Here is a 6,605-nt window from a genome sequence, read left to right as displayed (position 1 = left end):
GGGGGAGGTACTAAATTTGTGTCTCAGATGTCACTTTGGCACTATTCGGTGGGTAACCAATCCGCCGCCATACGCACTGAAACGGTGCCTGCTGAAGTCAAGTGCACAAGTGCGCCATCTGAGGCAGAACCAATTATTACGGCCCACCTCTTCCCTGTATTTAGCTATGCGCGAGTTTGCGAGAGTGGAAGACGGCAATGGACAAACCAAAGCGTAAACTTAAAGGTGGAGCTGAAAAGCTCAGGGCCAAAAGGCTAAAAAATCTAGCCGCAGACGCCGGAAAATGTGCTAAAATAACTGACATGTTCAGTGGAGGTGCTTCGGGAGCCCCCTCCACCTCAGGTGAATCAAGCACCACCAGCACCAGTGGACAGGGCGAGGGGGCTAGCTGTAGCGATCCACCCATGGAGACAGCACAGATGGTGGAAGATTAACAGGGAGGAGGAGATGAGGAGTCCGAACCCGAGGGTCATGGACTGAGTGAGCCGCTGCCGGTGCACCAGGTAAGCAGCTATTAACATAAAATAAGGATAATACGTTTAGATGATGGATTTGAATTTAGCCAGCCGCAGCGATATGAAAATGATGCGTAATAGTTGTGACAAACGGCTATGCTAATATGCTAATGAAAATGCTACACGCTATCATGCCTGACGGATAAGCAAGCACACAGCATAGCCCCACGATACACGCCGACGCCGTTCACAGTGGGTGGAATGCTGTAATAATAGTCGTTGGAAAGTAAAAGCGAGAGCAACAAAAAAGCTAAATGGGGAGTAGGCCTAGTCTATAAAATTGCATTTTTAAAACTTGGCATATTTTGGAGATATCCTACAGTGTTCTTAATATGGGTAATTTAAAGATATTAAAATGACTTAATGGAGATGAATACAGTATAACTTATTTGGATATTTCCAAATAAAATATGACATTTAAGCATTAATGTTACTACAAATAAATATACATTTGGATATTTAGTTTAAGTATTGTATTATTTGTAATTAATAATTGATCCCTCTGTTCTTTTCTAGTCAAGCCAGACTGTTGAGGCAGATGTTGACTACTTTTGCCGTCCAGACCGTGCTACACTGCAAACTTTTTTGCAAACTCAATCTGATTCAAACACAAACGCACACAAGCACACACACACACACACACACACACACACACACACACACACACACATGTAATGTATTCAAGTCTCACTTCTCTGTGTCTTCCTCTTTATGAAATCCTGTCCCTCTAGGGCTTCACATGTACATAGTTCTTACTGGATTGACGGGGTTTGTGAGCGTTGGTTCCGGTGAAGTCAGCTATTCACCAAGTGAGTAAACATTTACACCTCACCAGAACATAATAAACGTGTTGCAAACCAGATTTTTTATGAGCTTGTATGTGCTTAACATCAAAGTGTGCATGCAACCCCCTCCTCTTCTCTATCTGTGTGTGTGTGTGTGTGTGTGTGTGTGTGTGTGTGTGTGTGTGTGTGTGTGTGTGTGTGTGTGTGTGTAGGTTTCATGAGTGTTTGATGGACTGTAGTCGGTGTAGACAGACAAGGCTATGCACCAAGTGAGTAAACATATAAACATATACACATTACCACAACATAAAAGTGTTACAAATCTGGGGCCGTATTCACAAAGCATTTTATCTTACCGCTAGGAGTGCTCCTAACTCGCGCTAAAACATTTTACGTAGGAGTTTTTTCTTAAAAGTTATTCACAAAGCCGCTGAGACCTACTCTTACTAAGGATAAATCACAAAGAGTGAACTAAGAGTGACGCGCCGTTGCTATGGATTACGTCAATTCTCGTGCACGAGTTTAGAAGCGGTCAGTTCGGTGATTGGTTGTTCAGACGAGCCCACTGAATCACCGAAAAACAAGGAAATAGCCCAGGCTAGAAATGAATCCCTATTAAGTAGTTATAGTGCAGTTAGCAGAATACACGCATGATGACAATTTTGTGCAGACCACGATAATGACGTTGTAGCCTGCACGTTCAAGAGAGAGAGAAAGCAAACAATAAAAATACGTAAAATCTAAAAGAAAATAAATGTTACGAACTACCCAAGTGTTGACTGATTTGTGCCAAGGTGTTTACCTAAAATGTGTTTTCAAAGTGATCCCTAAATGCCTGTCCACTCGGTTCCACACGGCCAAATTCCTTGTAATGTTGATCGCCATCATCATCATCATCATCATCATCATCATCATCATCATCGTCTGGCTGTGGAATGTTCCTCCGCTTGCAGAGGTTGTGTAGAATGGCACATACAGTGATTACTGTGCTTGCCCTCTCTGGGGTGAGGCGTATTTCGCCGTGGAGGACATGAAACCGACGTTTCATCTGCCCAATTCCTCTCTCCACAACATTTCGTGTATGTTTGTGTGCTCGCAAAGAGCCAATACGATGTGTTTTACGCATAGGACTAAGCGTAATCTGCGTAATCACTTACATGTTACACTTTAACTGTGCTCCCGGTTGTGGATTGAGGTAGGGACGGGTGTCTAGAGCCACGTCTTGCATGGATAGTCACTGTCACCCAACTGGTACATCTCAAAAAGCTGCCTCAGACCGCTCACCATTAAAATGCGCGAATCATGGGTAGCTGAAGATCCAGGCCACTTTGCAACAACATCCAGTAGGCTATGTTAAAATTTTGCATCAATTTGCATCAAAAACAACCTGCGTGTTGATGGAATGCACTTTCTTCCTATTGACGAACACGTCCTCGTCTTTTGATGGCGCAATTATTTTTATTTTTTATAAGTTATATTTTATTTTTTATAATTTATAATTTTTATAACATTTTATTTCGGGACTAATCGGATTATTCCTGTTAGTCGGGGATGTTATTGCATCGCGCATTAACTCCACAATAAGTTGAATACCCTAACATTTCGTCTCTCAGGCATTTTAAGATTCTTTGTGAATAGGTCTTACTGAGTTAGGAGTCCTCTTGAGGACTTTTAAGCTCTCCTAGACTTAGGTGCTACTTTTAGTCTTAAAATACTTTGTGAATTGCTCTTAGTGAAAAAAGTTAGGAGTCCTAAATTTAAGAGTGACACGCCCATTATTTTTAGGAGTTACTCCTAAATTCGCCAGTTAGGACCTACTTTTAGCCCTAAGATCCTTTGTGAATACGGCCCCTGATGTTGTATGTGCCTAACATCAGAGTGGGTATGTGCCCCCCCCCTCTCTCTCTGTCCAAGGAGCTGATTGGACTGAAGAGAGCAGATAAGGCCAGTTCATCGGCAGCTGCCAGGGGCTCTCTTCTCTCAACGTCCAGGTTTTCTGACAGCTATCATGACAAATTTATAGATTCATTTTAAATAAACAATTGAGTGTGAAGTCACTGCACATTTCCTGGTGTTTTTTTGGTACCTGAAAGAGAGGTTTTTTTTGTTAAATTGTGCACCTTTTCCACTAGGCCAGAACGTTTGTACATTTAGAAGACATAAGTTATGTCAATTTAATGGCAGATGTGCTCCGCTAATTATGTGGGCCGGTCTGAGCCAAAAAATGCCCGGGCCGTTTTGTTCTCCCAGTCCAGCCCTGCTGCCTACTGTCTTATTAATTAAGCCCACACAAGCAGCAACATGTTAATATCCAAAACACCATGTATAGAGTTATGGTATCAGGAAGGTCACAAAACAGAGTGAGTTACGTGTGTTAAGTGAGTCCAGTCATACAATCACAGACGGTGAGGGGATAGACGTTAAATACAGGACGGAAGGACATTTAATCTGAACTGAGGATCTTTGCTGTTTAAATCTAACAGCAGTCTATGTGAGTTATATCGGCCGTAACCACCGATTGTTGTTGGGAATTTGTGCCAGCTGGGCATTCCGTGGTATTGGATGTGTTTTAATAAAACACATCCAATACACGGAATGTCCGCTGGTGACGCCACTGAGGCTTTCGTAGGCTAACGATGCTCTTAGCATCCTACGAGTACCCCTAGAGTCCTCGTTAGCTACGAGCGTTTTCACGACGTTCGTAACCAACGATGCTTTTGGGAAACTGTGTGAAAACTGTACGATTTTCCATTTAAAAGACTGACAACAACTGAATCATCTGTACATTTTTAAATATGTCTGTTTGTGTGCTAGCGGCGAAAGTCATCCGTTTATAGGATGTATAATAGAGGGGACAGGACACAGCCCTGTGGTGACCCTGTGGAGGACAGTATCTCCTCTGAGAGTACCCCATTTACCCTCACTCTGAGTTTCGTCCGAAAAAAATCCAAAATCCACCCCACTGAACTGAAAGCTAAATTAAAATTTCTTAACAACTCATCAACTGAAATGTGTGGTTGAATAGTGTTCAAAGCTGCAAAGCAACAAATACAATTTTGGCATGTGTGTTGCTACCTTCACTCTGTGCTTCAGTATCAGATTAATCCGATTGTTGCATCCTCAACCCCTCACCTGGCCCTATAAGAAAATTGTTGTGGGTCCAAGAGATTCTCTGTTTTAATAAGGAGCACCCTTACCAACTCACTGTCAGTACAAATCTACAAAACTATGGGTTCATTTGCAGGACTTATCGTAACTTGACTATCACTTATTCATTAGACAACAGTAATTCATATTTTTTTTATTGTTGTTCTTATAGTTATTCATATTTTTCCTTTGTTGATCTTTCATTTGAAAGTTGTTACACTTTCTGCACAGCGAGTTTGTGGGATTTATTTTGGAAGGGTCTGCAGCGACCTCTCTTGGTCACACTGGGGAGTGTGCTATTTGCTCTGATATAATGGTCCTTCCTTGGTTTGGACATCAGAAGGGCCCTGTGGGGCCACTATTTATTCATTAATGAATCAGTCAAATTGAAATAGCTTTATCTGCATGCCAATATCCCAAGACGCCATTCCAACGTAACTCTGTGACTAAAAAGAGCACTCTGACTGTTCTTCAGAATTCAGCACAGCTGAACTCTGGAAAACATGCCTCCACTCATCGTAGAAGCACCTGAGCTCAAACTTCTACTCACAAATCAGTGAGTAGAAGTACAATTAGTGAAACAATAAATTATATGCATGAATCCTCTGAGATGTCAATGTTGACCGAAAGCTTACAGTAATGTGTTTCATTATTTATAGAATGGAGTTCAATTATATAATGTGATGTAATTATTATATTAAAAGTATTTATTAATATTGAATATGTTGGCGTGACTAAAAACAAATGAAGCAAGAAAGAAGCATTTTCCACCAATCATTTTAATTTTGCACCAAACAGATGTTTGAACATTCCAGGGTCAGGATAATGTTACGGTGAACACCCTGAGGTAAGGTTAACAGTAAATTACGGATATGTTTTTTGTAGAAACCTGAATAACCACAGTATGGGTCATGAGTCATGAACATGTTAAAATAATATATAAAAATAAAAGGACACACTACCAGCTGCCTCTTGGGGAAACTATCAAAAAGAGTCCTGAATTATTTTTTGGATAATCCTAATCCTAATCACAATCATACCAAAATTCCTGTCTATACCTGGCTATAGGAGGTACCTGAGGGGAACAGCTTAGTACACATGTACTAGCACAGGAAGGAGGAACTATTCTAAACATGATATCAATAATTACTTTACACGGTCAAGACATTTGGAAGAAGAGTGCAGATTGAAAACTCATCTTTTCCGGCTGCATCTTGGCATATGAAAAATAATTCAGATAGAAAGCTCTCTATCACTTGTTTCTATAATGTAGCCCTTAAAGCACCTTCCTTATTGAATGCCTTTTATGTACTTGCACTTGCACATATTCCTGCACTTTTTGGGTTTGTCTTCCATTCTGAAATGAAATTCCAGAAGCTTTGGACTAACGTGTCAGCTAAATAAATGTAATTTAAACAGTTTAGAAACTGTTTCAGGTTAGTTGGCCCATCGCTAGTTTTGGTCAATCTTCAGGGCATTTCTTTCGACGGAGACATCTACTGCACTATGGAATCTGCCAAGTAACTATTTTGATGATTTCTTCATCATGCCTGAGGAAGCAAACAGACAGGGAATTAGTGCACGTACAAAAAACAAAGTTAACCTCCGTTGCAAGTACAACCATATTACATTACTACCGCAAATAATATTGAATGCAAACTGATTTAGCACACTAATCTAACAAGGGGTAAAGCCAATAGACGTTCACTGTGGGGGGGTGAAGGTGACACAGCCATCGTTGGATGCATAAGGGGTGATAGGGGGAGCCTTGTGAGGGACTTTGTCATCAGGTGCCACACAAACCACCCGCAGCGCAACACCTCGAAAACCAAAGAGCTGGTCGTAGACTATGGGACGTCTAGACCACGTCCTGGACCAGTTCAGTCCAGTTCAGTTCAGTAGTTTAGAACGTAGCCTCCTATAAGTAGCTCGGGCAGTGGCTGAACAACAAGCTCAACTGGGCAAGCAACACAGACCATCTGTACCGGGAAGCCCAAAGCAGACCGTACTTCCTGCGGAGGCTGCGATCATTCAACATCTGCAGGAAACACCTGTGGATGTTCTATCAGTCTGTGGTCGCCCGTGTTCTTTTCTACGCTGTGGTGTGCTGCGGGGCCGGGGGGCAGCATATCTAACGGACTCATCAAGGCTGGACCAG

At 41.8% G+C, this 6,605-nt stretch overlaps 1 protein-coding gene and 1 long non-coding RNA gene across 2 annotated transcripts in view; one reads left to right on the top strand and one right to left on the bottom strand.

Annotated features, from left to right (window-relative positions):
• LOC132475106 (uncharacterized) overlaps positions 1-6,605 on the bottom strand; it is a 444,510-nt gene that overhangs the window by 371,491 nt on the left and 66,414 nt on the right. The window lies entirely within an intron of this gene.
• Positions 1,218-2,067, top strand: LOC132475205 (uncharacterized). The gene is made up of 2 exons (XR_009529834.1): positions 1,218-1,324; positions 1,513-2,067. It is a non-coding gene; the product is annotated as an uncharacterized LOC132475205 (long non-coding RNA).

Source organism: Gadus macrocephalus, chromosome 16 (assembly GCF_031168955.1).
Source record: "Gadus macrocephalus chromosome 16, ASM3116895v1".
Lineage (NCBI taxonomy): Eukaryota > Metazoa > Chordata > Actinopteri > Gadiformes > Gadidae > Gadus > Gadus macrocephalus.
This window is presented reverse-complemented; position numbering and strand designations above follow the sequence as displayed.